The sequence below is a fragment of the Dipodomys spectabilis genome, unplaced genomic scaffold (genome assembly GCF_019054845.1).
Source record: "Dipodomys spectabilis isolate Male_0828 unplaced genomic scaffold, ASM1905484v1 ptg000066l, whole genome shotgun sequence".
In the NCBI taxonomy this organism is placed as follows: Eukaryota; Metazoa; Chordata; class Mammalia; order Rodentia; family Heteromyidae; genus Dipodomys; species Dipodomys spectabilis.
The window spans coordinates 9,497,292-9,517,146 of NW_024870743.1; the positions used below are offsets into that span (position 1 = coordinate 9,497,292).

At 44.5% G+C, this 19,855-nt stretch overlaps 1 protein-coding gene across 2 annotated transcripts in view; it reads right to left on the minus strand.

The window, feature by feature from the left end:
• Positions 1-5,715, minus strand: part of Cyria (CYFIP related Rac1 interactor A) — a 94,253-nt gene extending 88,538 nt beyond the window's left edge. For both annotated transcript variants that reach the window (XM_042680791.1, XM_042680790.1), the window contains exon 1: positions 5,660-5,715. The gene's annotated coding sequence lies outside the window, so the exon portion shown is untranslated. The remainder of the gene's footprint in view (positions 1-5,659) is intronic.
• Between the last annotated feature and the right edge of the window lie 14,140 nt (positions 5,716-19,855).

The window sequence follows — 19,855 nt, forward strand, 5'->3', positions numbered from 1 at the left end:
CCCTCCCTGTGCTCCATGCCAGGAGGAATTCTGGCGGCCCACAAGCAATGCCCATGTTGGGGAGAATGAGCTCTGTTATAGTAATAGTTGAAACAATGGCATCTTCCTCATTCTCCAGCTTCCTGTGCTTTGTCTGTATCACTGGGACATGTGCATCCTCCTCTTCTTCCCTTGGAGAGTGAGGGCTACCTGAGGGCAGGTACAAGGCCACACTGCCCACATCCTTATACACTCACACCCTTAGGGCAGCGGGGGTCAAGGACCTATGTTGTACAAATGTGATATGAATGAATGATTTCACTTTTATGCTCCATCACTCATAAAACTGCAATTAAATTCTTTGGGGTACTCTATTTCTGTTTCATTTTTAAAAAATCGAATTATCTATGCCACACAGAATTGTTTTATTAGCAAGTGAAGTGATTAAATAAGCAGATAGCAGTCTCAGGCCCTGAGATAATTGCAAGTAACAGAACATCTGTCCACAGTTTTTAGCTGGACCTGGTAAATAGATGGTTAGAAAATGTGGAGCCAGTTCTCACTACGTGGATTGACTGGACCAATGAGATCCTAAAACCAAGCATATTGATCTTCTGAATTACCCAGGGAAGGCAAGGGGGGAAATTATATAATTGTTTTTCAATACTTCTATTTTCCTAAATGGCAGATACAGTGACAGGGTGCATCTATGTCACTGAGGAGCCATCCATCCATGTGTCTAACTTACTGGGTTTCTTGTCCTGATAGCCCAGGAAAGCACCTGTTGTGCTTTCCATTCGTAAGTTCAATTATAAAACCTTGACCTGTCCAAAAGCTCAGGGTGATTCAATGACAAACCAGTAATTCATTCCTGTGCTAAGGAACTACTTCTAGAGTCATCAACTGTTTTCTCTTTACTCAGACATGTCAAACTCCTCTCCCACTCATGCCTTACGAAAATAAATCCTCAGCCAGCTGCCAAAAGCCTTGTTAATGCGGTGCTGAGAGCAAAACCCTAATAAAGTCTCTAAATATTTACTATGCGTCTGAGTTACAGCACTGACCAGTTCCACCCCTATTAAAATCCGCTTGCATTCTCCAAACACAATTATTTTAGGTCACTGACATACCAGCCAAGGAAATGACAAGACTGGTGCATTACAGTAAAAAGAGCAAGCAGGACCTAGTTCTGTATTCAGGTCCTGCCATTTATCGGCTGCCAGATACTTTGCAAGTAAATATACCTTTTGTTTATTTTTTTCTGTTTTCTTAGCTGTAAACTGGAGACAGTAATGCTAACAGTATTGATTAAGGAAAATGTATATGCCTACCTACTTATACCAGTTGAAAACAAATAAATAAGTAAAGCGGACATCAGTGGCTCATGTCTCTATCCCTAGCTACTCAGGAGGCTGAGGTCTGAGTGGCCTGGTTTGGAGTCAGTCTGGGCAGGGAAATCAATGAGACTCTTATCTCCAATGAGTCAGCCAAAAAAGACAAAAGTGGAGGTACGGCTCAAGTGGTAGATTGCCAGCCTTGAATGAAAAAGCTAAAGGATAGCTCCCAGGCTCTGAATTCAAGCCCTAATGCTGGCAAAACAAAGCAAATAATAAAATAAACAAATATATAATAAAATAGGAAGGAGCTAAATATACACGGAAAGGGGAGGGGAAGCATGAAGCATTCGTTTTAAAGTTGTCATAAACACAACATGGTCCTGAAATTCTGAGTTGTGCTCCCATTTCAAGTGGGTTCCTCTCTGAGCTAACAAGAATGGTAGGCCTTGGAGCACTGTCATGGAAGTGTTGTACACAGCTTATCTGGAGAGAGATAACAGGATGATTAACTTACAGTGCCAGGATCCTGAGCATGAGCAATTGTTACCGTTCTCAGAAAATGAATGGATCTCCAAAGACCGGAATCAACCTAAGGAGTTGTCTACCACAATAGTTCTAAGAGGACTCAGAGGCCCAGTAACTGAAAAGTCTTTTTTTTCCCTAATCAATATAACTAAATAACAGCAAGTCTACTGTGAAATAGGCATCATGCCAAACTCTATAAATACAGAAGATCATTTAATTCTTAGAAGGAAGTATAATTACTGCAATTTTACAGATAGAAGAATTGCAACTAGAAAGAGGTTAGCTATGACTTTAGGATCCCACAGTGAGGACACAGCAGTAGTAGAGTTTGAACTCACATTGGAATCGAAAGCCCTCTTTCTTCAGTTACCACGATGCCTTTCCAGAGCAATTCATGCAGCTGCAGAGGAAGGGTTTCAAGCCAGATGAAGTGGGAACCCAGAGAGGCTAAGATGAGTGGAAGAGTCAACATTCACAAAAGGGGGCAGGCAGGACCGGCACCCTGCCATGGCCCACTCTCTTGCTCTGCTCACCAGAGCTGAGTGAGGGACCCTCTATCAACCGCCCATTGCTTTGACAGTTTCCAAATGGGCAGCAATAGGACAGCTGTACTTCAGCCCTGATGCACAACCTAAGGAGTGGCTTGGCCTGGTAGCCATCTCTGCATCTCACATCACCCTTCTCCAGACCATAGCAGTCCTCTGGATCTCATTCCAGGTGTGTCTCCCCATCCCCATCCCAGTACATTTGCGGGGGGGGGGGGGGGGGGAGGGGAGGAGAGACAGAACTAGCGTTCATGTTTTAACCCTCAGTTTCCCACAAAGTAGGATCTCCATAAATGCAAGGCTCATCAGTGAAGATGTGGTCTTCTCATAAAGTCTGCATGAGAGGACTTAGGTAATGTCTTGAATCCTGAGAGGTTAGGGACTAATTATCCTGAAATAGTTCTCAATCATTCAGGGGGTTTCTTTAACTATGACATCTCCCAACTGGATGAGGACATGAAGGGTCTTTCAGACTTTCAACCATTCAAAACACTCTTTGTAGGCTATTCCATTCCGTGTGTGTGTGTGTGTGTGTGTGTGTGTGTGTGTGTGTGTGTGTAAGAGTGAGAGAGACAGAGAGAGAGAGAAAGAGAGAGAGAGAGGGAGAGAGAGAGAGAAAGAGAGAATGAGAGAGAGAGAGAGAGAGCGCTGGAATTCAGGGCCTTGGCTTTCTCAGCTTTTCACACTCAAGGCTAGTGCTTGACTTATTTGAGCCACATCACCACTTCTAGCTTTTTGCCAGTTAGTTGGAGATAAGAATCTCTGCGATTTGTCTGCTTGGGCTGATTTCAAACGGGGACTCTGATCTCAGCCTCCTGAGTAGCTAGGATTACATGTGTGAGCCATCTTAATAAAAGCAAATGAAGCCAGTGGGACAGAAGTTGTCAAGTCCATTTTAAAGGTGGGAAATGTAGGTCCACAGGAGTGAACAAGGTTGTCATCTGACTCCTTTGTGATTTCATGCTGTCTAAATACATTCCAGTTTGGGATTAACAAGACTACAGCACAGCAATGCAAAGGGGGTGGCAGGGAGAATGCAATGGAAACAAAGAGAAAAATCACCAGGAAAGGAGGGAGCAACTGCACTGGAGGTTGTCATTGACACTGGATAGTGGGTGACCCTATGGCCCTTGAGCCGGCTCTGAACTCCTCGCCCAGGGCTCTGTGTCCCTGACTCATCCGGTTGCATGAAGGCCCTGGGAGCACAAGCAAACCGAATTCTTCAGTACAGGCTAAAAACAGGAAGTCACCAGTGGCTTTGCTCGGCTCTCAACTTGAGTCCCCCAACACTTGGGGTCAAGGGTGTCCAAAAGACACCACAGGCAGCTCCCTGGCAGCTAGCCCTCACAGGGGTGCAGCAGCTCCCCAGATGAGTGGAGGAACTAGACACAACTTTCCAAGGAGCTTCCTGAGGGCCAAGACCCTTCTAGGAGCAGGACAAGGGAGCCCAGCAGAGTGGAAGCCAGGGACTCTATAACTATCTTCTGATTCAACAGAATCTCTGGGCTCACTGTGAGGTAACAGCTGTGTGACCTCAGGGATACAAGCTTACTTGATACAGCTTAGTTCTTTCATCTGAAAAGAGGAGGCCACCCTCCCCTACAGCACTTTCCTAAAGGTGAAGAAGGTACATTGGGGAGCTACTGCAAGCTTTCGGAGTCTATTATTAGCACCCAGACAGTGTGCTACCTACTGTACTTCCCAGCCTGGGATGCTGCTGCCTCCCTCCCCAGAGCTAAGAGCAGGAGGCAGTGTGGGTAGGTTGGACCCCACCTCACTCCCTTTCTCTGCCCTCTCTGGAGCCCAGGATCCGCTGAAGGTGAAGTTCTACCAGCCCCTAGCTGGGCCTAGCGCCCATATTTATGACTGTTTATTTCAGAGCAAGTAGAAAGGAGAAATTAGAGCCATAAAAGACAGGACAACAGACCAATAAAATCCAGCTCCCAGAAGAGTCAGAGGGAGGAAGAGGCAAAAACTGTCACCATAGCAACACAAGACAGTCAGAAACACGTAGGAAAAAAACAGCCTCCTCTCTTCACGGGGGAAGAAGCCCTGGAGCCTCACTCAGGGCTATGTGAAAGCCAACAGACCCATCAATCCTAAGACCTCCCTGGCCCCCAAGTCCAGACCTGGTGGGGAACCGTTCTCCTCTTGGCGGCATCATAGAGTCTAGCCCTGCCTGTCTTGAGTTCCCAGCGGTAGGAACTCAAGGCTGTGAGAAGGGTCTGGGCACATCCAGAGGAGGTAGTGAAAGTTTCTTACGGAGAAATGAAGGAGGTCTTTGGGGTTTTAGGAGATACCAAGGCTCTGAACTCCAGCCCGCTGGCCCTGCCCTGCGTTCCCTAGAAAACAAGGCCATGGGACATGAAGGCCAGGCTCAGAGTTCAAAAAGGTGGCCCCCATCATCCTGGCTTCTCTCAGGAGTAGCTGTGGGATTCTGGCGTCTGAGGGCTGGTGAGCAAAATGGCTTTGGAAGGCCTTCCATGCCGAAGCTCCTGGCCCTGGTCGCTGGGGACACGGGCCAGCATGCCAGAGCAGCTTGGAGAAGGAACAGGACCTGCGGGGCACACTCCCGGCAGAGGTGTTCTGGCCCTTTCAGGGGAGAGACAAAACAGGTGTCTCCATCCAAAAAGCAGGCCTGGCCTGAGACCAGCGTCTGGGGAAGTGGGTCAAATTGTTCCCGAAGCTCGGGAAGCAAACGTCTCTGGCCAGACTCCGGCTGTGAGTTCCAGGAGGGAGGCGGGGGGGGGGGGGGGGGGGGGGTCCCAGGCACAGCAGCCCGAGCTGCTCAGAACCTCTGCGGCAGGTGGCGGGAGAGGGTCCAGGTGTGCAGGGGCCCGGGGAGGAGGCTCGCCCGCGCCTCTGGATGGCGGGCGGGGGGGGGGGGGTCGCGGACCTGATGATGGGGGGCAGAGGGCTGGAGTCCCCGGGAAGAACGGCCCTGGGGCTGGAGATACCTGGGGGATGGGATGGGAGTGGCTGAGGGGCCATGGGGTGGTCTGGGAAAAAGAGTACCATTAGGGGACCGGCCCCTGGCGGCCCCTGGCCCGGATCGCGGGCGAAGGGCTCCCCAAGATCGGGGCCCCGCGCCCCACTCCCTCCTCTCCCCCAAGGCTGCCCGAGGTGTCCGGGCCAGGATGGCCAGCGTCGGCTGCGCCCGCTCCACTTCGCCCCGCACACGGAGGGCCCCCGCATCTCCTGGAGCTCCAGGGTCCACAGAGCGCCGCCCGCGCTTCCCGCCGCGCCCCGGGGCCGCATCCCCACTGCGCTCACCCGAGAGAGTCGCCGCCGCCCTGCTCGGCCGCCTGCTCCGCCGCCGCCGCCGCCGCCGCTGTGGAAGCCTCTCCCGCCGCCGCCGCCGCCGCAGCCAGCGAGAAGGCGCGGAGCCCCGCCCCTCCCCGCCCCTCGCCGGGCCCCGCCCCCGAAAGACCCCGCCCCTAGCACGACTCGCCCCGCCCTAGGTGCGGTACCGCCCCAACACTCTCCAGACCCCGCCCCCTAGCACCAGTCTCCTCGCCCTCCTAGGGCGCCCACACCCCCAGCCCGCCCCTGCCTGGCCCCGCCCCCATCTCGGCCACGCCCAGCCCCTAGCACAATCCTACCTCTAGCGCTAACCTCCCGATCTCAGCTAGGGCACGCCCCCCGCTAGGCCCCGCCCCACCTCGGTCCAGGCTACGCCCCGTTCCAGCCCCGCCCCGGCGGGATTCCATCCCAGGTCACTAAAAGCATCCCCAAGCTTGCCTGGGCCAGCGATGCCTTGTGGATCTGGCGCCAACCGGGCCCACTAGCCCTTGTCCTCTCTCAGCCTTGGCCTTGCCCCTTAGGAAGCAGCCTTAGGAAAGGCAGCCCTTTCCATTTGCACACCCTGAATTCCTCCAAACCCACTCCTCAAATACCCAAATCCTCAGAGCCCACAGAGGCGCGCCACTCTCACCCCGTGCCAGTGCACTCAGCCTGACCACCCCCACTCCCAGGTTCCTTTGGCTTGTGAATCTTTCTTTGCTCCCAGATCACAGGTGCCTACTCTATTAACATTTATATCCAGCCTCAAGGGTTGCATTTATCTGTGGGATACACTTAAAAAGTCTTTCCAAATGCTTAGTCTAAAAAAATGCAATTACCTCCCTAAGATAGTGGTTCCCGCCTGTAATTCCAGCGCTGAAGGGGCTGAGGCAGAGGATCTACCTGGTGATTGAGGACAGCCTGGCTTACATAGCAAGATCCACTTTCACATAAATAAAGTAAGTAAGTAAATAATTAAGTTACCTAAAAGAACGCTCACACCTGTAATCCTAGCTCCTGAGGAGGCTGAGATCTAAGGATCGGGTTCAAAGACAGCCAGAGCAAGAAAGTCGGTGAGATTCTTATCACCAAATAACCACCAAGAAGCCAGAAGAAGAGCTGTGTTTCAAGTGGTAGCGGGTAAGATCAGAGACAATGCCTGGGCCCTGAGTTGAAGACCCAGGATCAGCACCCCCACCCAAAAACAATCTGTAATGGAAGGAGAAAGTAACGAATTACGGGTTCATTGTCATGGTCATTGTTTTAAAACATCTGCCACAGAAGCTTTTTACATTAGAGAGAGGGAGATTCAGGAAGTGCAGAGAGGACTAAGCTGTGCCAAACAGGTTGTGAGTCAGAACTCGTGTGTGTGTGTGTGTGTGTGTGTGTGTGTGTGTGTGTGTGTGTGTGTGTGTGCCAGACTCCAGTTTGGCTGTTTCTTTTCCCAGTCAATCACCCAGAGCATCATGAAACTTCTATGAAAGCTTCCCATGGACCCAGGCAGTGTGCCTGGCAGGAGCAGCTGTGCTTGGGGAGCATGCACATTGGAAAGAGGAACCAAAGCCCAGGTCTGGAGTGCAGGAAGCACCAGCAGGACTTTGTCAGGTGCATCCCCTTCCTGAGCTCTAAGGAGGACTTGTGCTTCCCAAGCCACTGTGGGTCGGACAGGCTTTTGTGAGCTACTTAGTGAAACGCCTGCACTGACTTTGGCATGAATTCACTGGGCAAGAGGACTCAGTCTAGTTTAATAAGCTATTCCCATTGGGAAGGGTACCTTGGGGTATAAAAGAACACTTTTTTCTTCTTCGTTTGAATCTCTCAAGGCCTAACTTTGTTGTTAATTCCTACAAAGACAACTGATTTTATCTTTGTGTGGCCTTATTACAAAAGATTTTATTTCCATGAACTTAGCCATGACATGTTTCCCAAACACACACACACACACACACACACACACACCTGCTCCCACACACACTTTCCAGAATTGCAGAACTTCTACTTACTCTGTCCACCTTGAACTTGGCCAGACTTTGTGAAGGCATGAATGATTCAGCCACAGACTCCATCCCTTCATGTGAAACACCATTATTTCAGAACCTAGGAGAACTTTTCACTTTACAGGGCTCTAATAACATAGTTGATGGTGGTGAGTTACAGCTTATTTGATGTATGAGATTTTTGCTTCCACACACTTAGAGGCAGCTTTGGTTTCCATAATTGAGGGATACCTGCATGGCACTGCCCAGCCCATCATGAAATAATAGGGTTTTCTAATTGTCAGTGTGGAATTTAATAATTAAGTGTTTCCTAAGACACAATAATCAGATGAAATAGTCTCTCCACTTCATCTGTAATGCTAATAACAAGTTTAGAAGTTGTTATAGTAAAGACTACAGTGAAATTAAAGTGCCATTTAGGGAGCAGGTAAGCTGAGATCGAATTTCTGAGGGTTCATATTCACAGTATAAGTTGGCTTAACTGAACCTTACTATCTTAATTAAGTGTAAATGGAACAGTTCCAATTCCAAGGACATCTGTGTGTGTGTGTGTGTGTGTGTGTGTGTGTGTGTGTGTGTGTGTGTGTGTGTAAAATTGATTGACTTTTACCCAATGTTAGGCACTGTGCTAAAAATACAATAAAGACACTTGTCCCTGATCTTGAGGACACAGACAGACTGCCAGCCCAGACTATGACAGAGCAGAATAAGAAAGAGGCTGAAGACATTGCTGTGTGGTTATAGGACCCAGGAAATCACTGTGACTGAAAAATCTGGGAATGGGTTGTGAAGCATAATCCTTACAGATGAGTTAGACTTTCAATAGGGAAAAATAAAAGAGATAAAGGTATTCCAAAGATAGAGAAGCAATGGCGAGAAAGGGATTGGGGGGGGGGGTGCTCCATGATATCAGGAGACTTCCTAAATGGAGGTAGAAGCTGGAGACCCAGAGGGTGGGTCTGAGAAAGGTTGCACTTTATCCTGAGAAGCCCCAGAGGATGAGGGGACCACCACTGAGTAGAACCAGGAGACTGAGAGTAGCTTAAATGTCCTCAGGCACAGGGATGGGAGAATAAAGAGTGAGTACCACAGGCAGAGAACTATTGTCCTGTCTAGGGGCTCTAGGCTGCCCTCCTTGGGCAAGGCTCTGCAACCTCACATTTGTAAACATGTTGTCTGCCAGATTCCCAGAGATATGCACAATACTGAATCCCCTAATATTATTGAATGAATAGGAGAGTCATGGAATACGACATCCTCTCTAGTGATACAGCCCCAAGAGCGAATCCTATCCAGGGTTCTTCTCCACCTACTGACACCCATCCTAAGGCAAAGAGAAGGTTCCCTCTGCATCTCTCAACCAACAGATTTTCCTCCCTCTGCATTGTACCATGTTGCTGGGGAAAGACTGGTTCTGTTCCTGGACGGTTTAATGTCACCCATCTGGTGTGGCTTCCTCCTCAACTCCAACAATGAAGGTCATTTGTTCCAATGCCTTAGGGACAGTGTGGCACTGTGGGCTTGGACTTCTGTCTGCTGAGGATTCCTATAAAACTGGAAATCTGATCCAGTCACCCCTCTGAAACATTATTTGCCACACTGTCTGTCTGCTTCCATTGAGGACTTGGTATGTGTTAAGTTTCTTGTGGTCAGGGGCCTTTAAGAGAGAACACTCCAGCTAGATTAGGAGTCAAAGCTGAACAGGAATCCTGATTCTGCCAGTCACAAGCTATGTGAACTTAATAAAGATTGCTTAAGCATTTGAAGTTTGGCTTTTCTCTTTCATAAAATAGAAGCACGAAACTGCTTCAGAAGACTCAAGTAACAATACCTGCTTCAAATAGCTTTGTAATTGGGCAACAAAAGCTACGTAAAATGTTACACAATCGTGGATGTGTGCCCCCTCTAGGTGTCTTAAAGTGTGCCAGGCACACAGTAACTAGGCATTTTAATCTCATCAGTTAGCAGGTTTATTTATTTATACATGAGACTGAGAGATCCTGTGTCCTACAGCCCCAAAAATGTTTTCTCCACCTTCTTTAATACAGGCGGAAAAAAGTATTTTTGCATTACCAGCTTGCTGATCTTCAACCAGAATTATATATTATTTTCCCTTTGGTATTATTATAGTGACCTCCAAAGGTAGTGTTTTTTCCTTGCCAGTTGCTGGCCAGGATCCCTATATGTAGCTAGAAGCTTCTACAGAAGCATGAGCCAGGCTTCAGAAGGAGCATAATAGATTTGATTATGAATATGGAACCAATTTCCACAATTGGCATTCAGTATATTTCCTTGTTTACAAAAGCCACAGCCCAAACTATGTACAAAATTTTTGCAGTGGCTGAAAATCCTTTCCTGTGGCTGAGCTGACACCTCTAAGACAAGGGCTCTGATTTTATTGCTTTTTGAAATATTTTATTTTATTGTAAAGATGATGTATAGAGGAGTTACAGTTACTAGAGTAAGGTAATGAGTACATCTCTTGTCGAACATTGTTACCCCCTCCTTTGTTTGCTTTTTTAATTGCTCAGTATGTCAAGATTTTTCATTGCTTTGCAAATGATTCCCCTTCTGCTCTGAATGATTTCTTATCTGGGTACATCATTCATTGATTTTCTTTCTTTCTTTCTTTCTTTCTTTCTTTCTCTTTTTCCTTTCCCTCCCTCCCTTCCTCCCTTCCTTCCTTCCTTCCTTCCTTCCTTCCTTCCTTCCTTCCTTCCTTCCTTCCTTCCTCCTTCCTTCCTTCCTTCCTTCCTTCCTTCCTTCCTTCCTTCTTTCCTTCCTTCCTCCCTCTCTTTTCTCTCTCTTTCTTTCTTCTTTCTCTCCTCTCTGTCTGCCTCTGTCTGTCTCTCTCTGTCTCTGTCTCTGTTTCTCTCCCTCTTTCCCCCCTCTCTATCTCTCTCTGTCTCTCTGTGTCTGTCTGTCTGTCTGTCTCTCTCTCTCTCTCTTTCTCTCTCTCTCTCTCCTGGGAATGGATCTCAGGACCTGGTGCTCGACCACTTCAGTCATGTTGCCAGACCTTTTGCTTTTTAGTTGTTTTTCAGATAGGCGCCTTGTGCTTTTTCTGACCATATGCTTTTGTCCTTCTTCTAAGTTTTGGAGCACAATCCTCCTGCCCATTACCGCTGTCTCTCAGGTAGCTAGGAGTATAAGGTCACCGCACTAGGCCTTCCACTCATTTTTGTAAAAGCTGGCTGCAAAGCATCACTCCCATACTGATGGCCTCAGTTCTCCGAGGCAGTTATTGCTCTTCCCTGAGGGCAATCACACATTACATTCCTACTCAAAGTCACCCACACCAAGCTGTGTTGGGTGGATCACTGGATATACAGTTGATTCACCTTATGTGCTTACAATATGTTCTACAAAGTCATTATGGACACTGAATTAGCAAACACCAAACCATAGCTTCTAGGAGAAATCAGGCTCCTGAAGGCTTCTGGTCACATTGTTACTAACTCATTCATACATCATCTCATCCTGATGGTACATGAAACAAATGTACTTATGTATATTGTTGATTCACTAACACTGAACTCTGGGCTGACAGCAATTGACATTCTGCCCAAACAAAGCTGATCTACCAGTGTACTTCCTCTGTAAGGAGCATGATACCCTCCTATGTTTGAAGTCTGTACAGCACTTCAGCTCTATGCTTCAAAACCACATTAATGAAGGAAATCGCCAACGAAAAGCACAGAAACAGGAAAAAACTCACCACTAAATAGATTGCATAGAAGGCACACTATGAAAGCCAAGGTGAGCAGGAAAAGCCTTGTTCAAATTCAGCAGCGAGCATGCTCATCAGAGTGACTTTCATAACTCTCGGTTGATGCGTGACATCACAAGGCCACAACAGCACTGAGAGTATTTGGGATTACAAATACATTTTATCAAGGAGGTAGATACACAAACACTGAGTCTTAAGTAATGAGGAACATCCACTAAACCATAAACTGCAAGGCCAGGACCTCTGCTTTCTTGCTCTTTGTATTTTCCCAATGCCTCAGAAAACATCTGATGCTTAAATCTTAAATGTTCAGTAAATGCCAGTTGAGTGAGTAAACCATTTAATGAGGCCTTGCTTTCCTTTTTTCTTCTTTTTTTCTTTTGATATTTAACAACTTTTTAGACATATTATAAAGCAGGAAGAGTGTTTCTGATTTGTTCATAGGAATGATTTTTTCTTAGTTGTGTGTGTGTGTGTGTGTGTGTGTGTGTGTGTGTGTGTGTGTGTGTGTGTGTGTTGGTACTGGATCTCACATTCTCACTTGGTTTTTTTGCTCAAGACTGGAGTTCTACCACTTGAGGCACACTTCCACTTCTGGCTTTTGCTGGCTAATTGGAGTTAGAGTTTCATGCACTTTCCTGTCCAGGATGGCTTTGAACCCTCATCTTCAGATCTCAGCTTCTTGAGTAGCTAGAGTTAAAGGTATGAGCCATCAGTGTCAGGCTTTTGAGCAGATCCCTGACCTCTGACACTGTTCCATCCTGTGTGGAATGTATCCCCTCCTGTGACACATCTGGGTAATGTGTGTGTATGGGCTCCGAAGAGAGGCAAGACAGCATTATGTACTTACCTCCTTGAAGAGAGAAGTAGAAGAAATAAGCAAGGCTAGTTGGGAACTGGCAGCTCACCCCTGTAATCCTAGCTACTGAGGAGACTGAGAGCTCAAAGCTCTCCCAGGCAGGAAAGCCTGTGAGAGTCTCCTGTCTAATTAATCACAAGAAAAGCTGGAAGTGGAGTTGTGCCTCAAGTGATAGAGTGCTAGCCTTTAGCAAAATAAGCTCAGGGACAGTGCCCAGTCCCTGAGTTCAAGCCCCAAGACGTATGCGCGTTGCAGGCGCACACGCGTGTACGCATACACACACACACACACACACACACACACACACACACATTGCAGAACCTGTGAAAATAGAGTCAATAGATGGCCCATGGTACAGAAAATGACAGTTGTGTGAAAGCAAGGAATAGGGTAGGAAGTAAACCCCTGAAGGGAGGGGAGCCAGAGTCACGGCGTATGAAAATATTGAGTCTAGAAGCAATGTGGACCTGACCAATAGCAGTAGAACTTGGACAGACTTCTTCAATTCCCTCCTCACTCAAACAAAATCACCCTCATAGGACTTGCCACACATTATTGTTTATGCAATTGACATTTATTGCCTGCTGTGTGCCAGACAGAAAAGAGAATAAAGTAATCAATGTGCAGAAAAATGAATGAAGACCAAGCCTTGTGTGCAGTGTACCCTAACTACTAAATTTCAAAGTGATCATAGTCATTTTCACTAATAAATTCTCCCTTTTATTATCCTAATTTGCAAGGTGTCAATATGTCTTCTCTCTGCTAAGTACAGACTTTGACATTTTTTCATAGATCACTTGATGTCAATCTGACCAGCTAGGTAAACTTGGAAATTGCTGATTGCAACATTTTTGGGGCCCTTGATAAATGAATCAACCTCTCTTGGAGACTCAATCTCATCACCCACAAAGATCACACAGTCACTAAAATCACTACCAACAAAACAATGACACATATAGGCAAGCCTTTGAGCAGAAGCTTAAAACATTTTACAGGCATATTGTAGTCATCTGTGAAGCACTGCAAACAGGCAAGTAAGGGTCATGTATGACTGTGCCCATTTTATAGCCAGGGAAATTAACCCTTGATACAAACTTGTTCAAGTCACCAACTGAGTCATAGCCCAAGAGAAGAAAATAATACAAAGGTGTCATGACTCACAGTTGAGGGCCAAAACCTGAATCTTTTGGGCTTTCATATCTTCCTCCTTTTCTTTGACAAGAGTGACTTCACTATATTAGTAAACAAGTAGGCAGATTTGATTCAGACATAGATCAAGATATTCTTTCTTGCTATCAGAGATTTTGTCAAATGTCAGCAGTTATTAAAAAAAAAACCACAATCTGCATAAAGACAGTGATAGAATTCTCATTGAATGGAATGGTAGATCCTTCCGCCCATTCATGTGAGCCATGATACAACACACAAATGTTTCATGTTTACACGTGTGTGACTACATGTGACACAACTGCATAAATGACCATTTGAATAATTTTCAATTTATGATTTTTTATTTTAAGCTTTTTTGTTGGCCAGTCCTGGGATTGAACTCAGGGTCTGGGCACTGTCCCTGAGCTTCTTTTGCTCAAGGCTAGCACTCTACCTCTTGAGCCACAGCACCACTTCCTGCTTTTTCTGTGTATGTGGTACTGAGGAATTGAACCCAGGGCTTCATGAATGTGAGGCAAGCACTCTGCCACTAAGCCACCTTCCCATCCCCTTTAAGCTTTTTTAAAAAAAGTTTGAGGATATATTCAAACAGTGATGCTTACAAAGACCTTGATATCTTCACAATTCATATTTATCTTCTTTTTTATGTTTCCTTTAGCCACTGCCCAGATCACTTACTTAGCAGCTCTTGCCTCAGATATTTTAAGAGATTTCTTTTCTTTTTCTATTCAATTCCTTTTTCTGTTCAACATCTCTAAGGGATTCTATACAGGACTTACCATTCAACAAAGTAGTTTGTGAATATACTGCTCTTGATCCATGTGATCAAGGTCTTTCTGATTGGCCTCCCTGCCTACACTTTTTATGGTGGTACTGGGATTTGAACTGAGGGCCTGGGGCTTGCTAGCCAATCCCCTTCACTACTTGAGCCACACCTCTAGCCTTTTAGATTTCTAGTTATTTTTCAGATAAAGTCTTGTGTTTTAGCCCCAGTTGTCTGCAAACTGTGATTCTCTCCATCTCTGCCTCCTGAGTAGATGGGATTACAAGCATGTACCGCTGCACCCAGATTTCCTGATTATGTAGTTAGTTGATTCAATTCGTTGTCCACCTGGTAACTCCAGTGATGAAATATATAATAATGGAAGGTCTTCATCCAAATTGCACTAGAACATATTGCAGCTTCTGTAGCACTCATAGTTCGTTTTTGTATAATCTCTCTCTCTCTCTCTCTCTCTCTCTCTCTCTCTCTCTCTCTCTCTCTCTCTCTCTCTCTGTGTGTGTGTGTGTGTGTGTATGCTAGTCCTGGGGCTTGAATTCAGGGCATAGGCACTGTCACTGAGCATTTCTGCTCAAGGCTAGTGCACTTCCACTTGAACCACAGCTCCCCTTCTGGCTATTTGGTGCTTAATTGGAGCTGTAAATCTCATGGACTTTCCTGCCATGACTGGCTTTGAACTATGATGCTCAGATCTCAGCCTCTTGAATACAGGTGTGAGCCACTGGCATCCAGCTATCTCTTTACAGTCTTAAAAGCAAATGTCATGGCACTACTGTCTGCCTTTCTACCTTGTAGTTTCTCCTCCTGAAATCTCTCCTTTCACATTATAAAATGGATAAACTCCTCAGTTATGCTTTAGGCTGAAATATCACATCCTAACAAAGTCTTTTCTGAACTCTAATTCTATCACACTTCACAGTCTCACAGTGTTTTAATTTTGCTTATCACTTTGTGAGATTCTAAAATTTAGAAATAACAGATGTACATGCATACATGCAAGCACACACACACACACACACACACACAAGGTAATGTCTATTCCCAGTACATACCAACTAATGTATACATATCCATTGAGTCAATCTAAGTCACATTGATTTGCTTAAGATCCAGAGATTAGAGGATTTTTCCCATTGAAATTATTTATGGAAAAATAAATTGTTAAACAAACCTGAAAGAGCAATGCAAAATGTTTTTAGCCAAGGGGAGATTTTTTTTAAAGGAACCATGCTTTTCTGCGTAAATTAAGTAATACTCCCCCAATGTCTCAGGATCCTAAAATAAAATCTACATTGGTGATAATTAATCAAATCCAGCAGAGTTCTCAGCTTCTGATGTTGATGTGCTTCCTAGTCTCATGTGCCAACACCTCTACATTTTCTCTGTTTTAATTATTCTTAGCAGTCTTTTGTTCTTCCGTGCACACTTGCCTAGGAGGCTGGGGCAGGCTACAAATCGTCATCATCATCATTAGGAGAAATATTATTTACACAGTCTATTTTTAGAGATGACAGTGAACCCACACACAAGCCCACTGTGACCCCGGCAGGGAGCAGTGGTTTCTCGAGCAGAGTCCTGGGCTCTGGAATATTTCACCTGTCTCATTAGTGTCACTCATATGGTGTGGCTGCTAAGATGGCAGCTGCTTCTTTAAATCAGCTCCATCCAACGATGTCCCATCTGGTAATAGGACAGGACGTGGAGATGCTAGCAAATCTGGTGACTTTCATATTTTTATACATAAATTTGCTCTCTCAATTTACATTTCATCTCTATCTAGGCTCCAGGAATCTTTCATCTGTGTATATGTGATGTTTGTTTCTGTCTTTCCTAGAAGGAATCGGGACTTTGACTTTCACTGTCCATATTTAAACATTTCAGAATCTCAGAGCAGAAGGGACCTTTGATATAATCTAATATAAATAATTTTTTTCACTTGGACTCAGAGAGGGAAAATGACTTCCACAGTCACAAGGCAAATGGGTATCCGTGTGCTGGGGTCTGGCTACTGTTCCTGAATGAATACACACCTTTTGACATAGAGGTTTACAGATTGCCATGTACGTAGAATGCTAACCTTACATTTGGAAGTTATCTAGTTTCCTCCACAATTTTTTAAAATTTAATTTAATGTCAAGGTGTTACACGGAGGGGTTACAGTTACATACGTAAGGTAGAGAGCACATTTCTTGTCGAACATTATTACCCTCCTCCCTCATTTTTCTCCCACTTTCCCTCTCTCCTAATCTCCCCCCACCCAAAGTTGTAAGTTCATTTCCAACATATTGTCTTGTGAGTATTGCTGTAGCATTAACTGTTTGGGTCTGCGTTAGACCTGGTTTCAAAAGGGATGAGTGTATTTCACAAAAGATGAAGCTGATTTGGAGACAAGAATCTGGAGCTGCATTGTAAATAGGCCTAGTGATCTAGTGGGAAGAGTGTATTGTCCTAAAACTTGTTTTCTCAGAACAAGGGTGCTCTGAATTCATTGTACCATTGTTGGCAGGTCAGCAAACTTATCCCAGTGCTTTCATTTGATCACTGTTGATCATAAATACTATCCAGAATACCTCACAGGCATGCTGAGAATCAAAGTGATGGAGGAGAGACTGTGAAACGCTACATGAAAGAAGTTATTTCATAGAGCAGCAGAAATACTGACGAGTATTTTGCCTTTACTTATTGATACGTGGCATGCCCATGAATTTGAAACTAATTTTCCATAGGTGGTCAAGTTTTCTCATCCAAGAGGCAAAATAGAGGGGAGACTGGAGCACATTAGCGCGTCTCAATTCTGATTTGCTTAGGACATTAAGAAGAACACTTTGAGTTTGGAGCAGAGGCAGAGATGGGTGGCCACAGTTGGAAGCTGGACCGATGAAAAGTGATAGCCTACCTCAAAAATAACCCAGACATGTTCGCTTACACCTGTAATCTCAACTACTGGGAGGTAGAGGTACAAGGATGATGGTCTAAGCCCAGGCTTCGGAAAAGTTGGAGATCTTATCCAAAAATCAAACTAAAATCAAAAGGGCTGGAAGAGTGGCTCAAGTACTAGGACACAAACATGGGGCCCTGAGTTCAGTCCTTGGGATCACCAAAACCGAAGAACAAAAACATAACCTTTGGCTTGAGTGTATGACAGGAAAGCACAGGGTAGATTTAGACAGAGATTGTCTAGATAAAATCTCTGGTGTGGCCTAAAGTGTTCATCCTAATTGTTGAAAGTGATGGAAAAATGTTTCCTAAGGTTGATTTCAACAATATCCACTTCCTTATATATATATATATATATATATGTATATGTATATATATATATGTATATATATATATGGTCTTGAAATGATAGACTGATACTAAAGAGTAATGACTAAGAGGTGCTGACCCATTTCCAAAAAGTTACTAGACAAAGATTAATATAACAGACATCCATGTTCTATAGAACATTAGCATTTCATTACTTGTGTTTCAAGTTTTTCCATTTAATAAAAAATTTTCATGTTCCTGCCTTGGTACTGAAATTTCTTTTTTTTTTTTTGTCGGTCGTGGGGCTTGAACTCTGGGCCTGGGCGCTGTCCCTCAGCTCTTCAGCTCAAGGCTAGCGCTCTACCACTTGAGCTACAGCACCACTTCCGGTTTTCTGGTGGTTTATTGGAGATAAGAGTCTCACGGTCTCTCCTGCCCGGGCTGGCTTTGAACCACGATTCTCAGATCTCAGCCTCCTGAGTAGCTAGGATTACAGGCGTGAGCCACCAGCGCCCGGCTAGGTACTGAAATTTCTAATGTCAAATCTCTCATTCTTTTCTCCCTCTAGTCACTGGAAGTACTACATTTCCCAGCCTCCTTTGCAAGATCATTTGACTTTATTTCTGACCAATCATTTGTTGGCAGACATAAGTAACTTCTGGGTTGTAATACTTAGATTCCAACAACTTCTCTTTTTTTGTATGTTTCTTTATTGTACAAATACTGTACAGAGGGGTTACAGTTACATGAGCAAGGTAATGAGTACATTTCCTATCGAGCATTGTCCAACAACTTATTTCCCTTGCCTATTGCAGTTGCTATAACACAGAAGAACATCACCTAACCTGATACATCTTCCCACCCTTTTCCCATTCTTCATCATGAATTTGTCAGCTATCTTTCCATTTACATTTTTATATATTAGCTAAATAAGTATACATGGTATTATGGTATACAGTTAATGTATATTATTTTTAAATTTTCCACTGTAAAGGTGATGTATAGGGGGGTTACAATTATGTAAGTCAAGTAAGGAGTATATTCATTTTTAAACAATGCCACCTTTTCCCTTGTTTAATATATGCTATTATATTACATGATTTTAGTATATACAAATCCACCATATGGCCTTCTTGTTCTTATATTTCTCCACTCATCAGGTGGATTCTTAGAACCATCCTTTGTGATAACTATAAAAATTTGTAAATTATGAACATGTTCAGTTTTATCAGTGACTTTGTTTTCCTTCCAAATAATCATATTATTTTATTCTCTACAATACCAATGTATTGATTCTTTATATGCAAATTTCAATTGTATTGTTTTCTTTGGCATTTAAAAAATTATTAACGGGACTGTTTTAGTTTTTTCTGATGCTTTATCAGAATATCAAAGGCTGGATCAGTTAAAAAGAAAAGAAATTTACCTGGGTGCTCATGGCTCATGTCTATAAATCTTAGCTACTCAGGAAGCTATGATCTAGAGGATCACAGCATAAAGTCAGCCCAGGTTAAAAAAAAAGTCCAAGAAATTTCATCTCCAATTAACTATCCTGGACTGGAGGCATGACTGCAATTGTAGAGCTCTAATTGAGCAAGCAAGCTGAATGAGAGCATGGGAATCTCAGTTCATACTCAAGTACTACCATAAGAAGAGAAGAGAAAAGAAAACAAAAGTACTGGCTCACAGTTGTAGGGTAAGAAAGTCCAGGAGCAGAGTGCTAGCATCTGCAAGTGCAGATGCTATGGCTGAAGGCAAAAGGGCAAGAGAGGAAGGATCCAGAGAGCCAGAGAGCCAGAGAGGGCAAGACTCACTATGAAAACAACCCACTCTCCCAGAAATTACCCAGACTCACAGTAACATTATTTAAATAGTTAACGATGCCCATCCCAACTGCTATGCTGAGAATTAAGTTTCCAACACATGGGCTCTGGGAAACACCTCCAAACCACCAAGAGATTGAGCAGCTTTCATTGCTTTGATTTGTTTTCTTTGGGTTAGTAAGACATCTACTTATTTTTAGAAATTGTATCTATTACATGGTCTACAATACACCAATCATTTGTCTATCTATACTTACTTGTGAAAGTCAGAGCATTGCATTCTGAGTATTAATTCATTGTTTATAATATACATGTTGGTAATTTTTTATCTTAACTGTGGCTTAACTTTTAGCTTTGTGGTACTTTGTAAAAATCATATACAGGGATTAATTTTAATTAATTTCATAATCAACCTCTACCTTGTCTTTCTTCCTCTCCTTTCCCCTCCTTTCTCTTTCTTCTCTAACTTTTCCTTCTCCTTCCAACTCCCCTCCCCTTGCTACTTCTCTTTTTCTTCCTCCTTCACCCCTTCTCTCCCTCTCAATATCCCTCCCCCCCTCTTTCTCCCTGTCTCCTGGTAT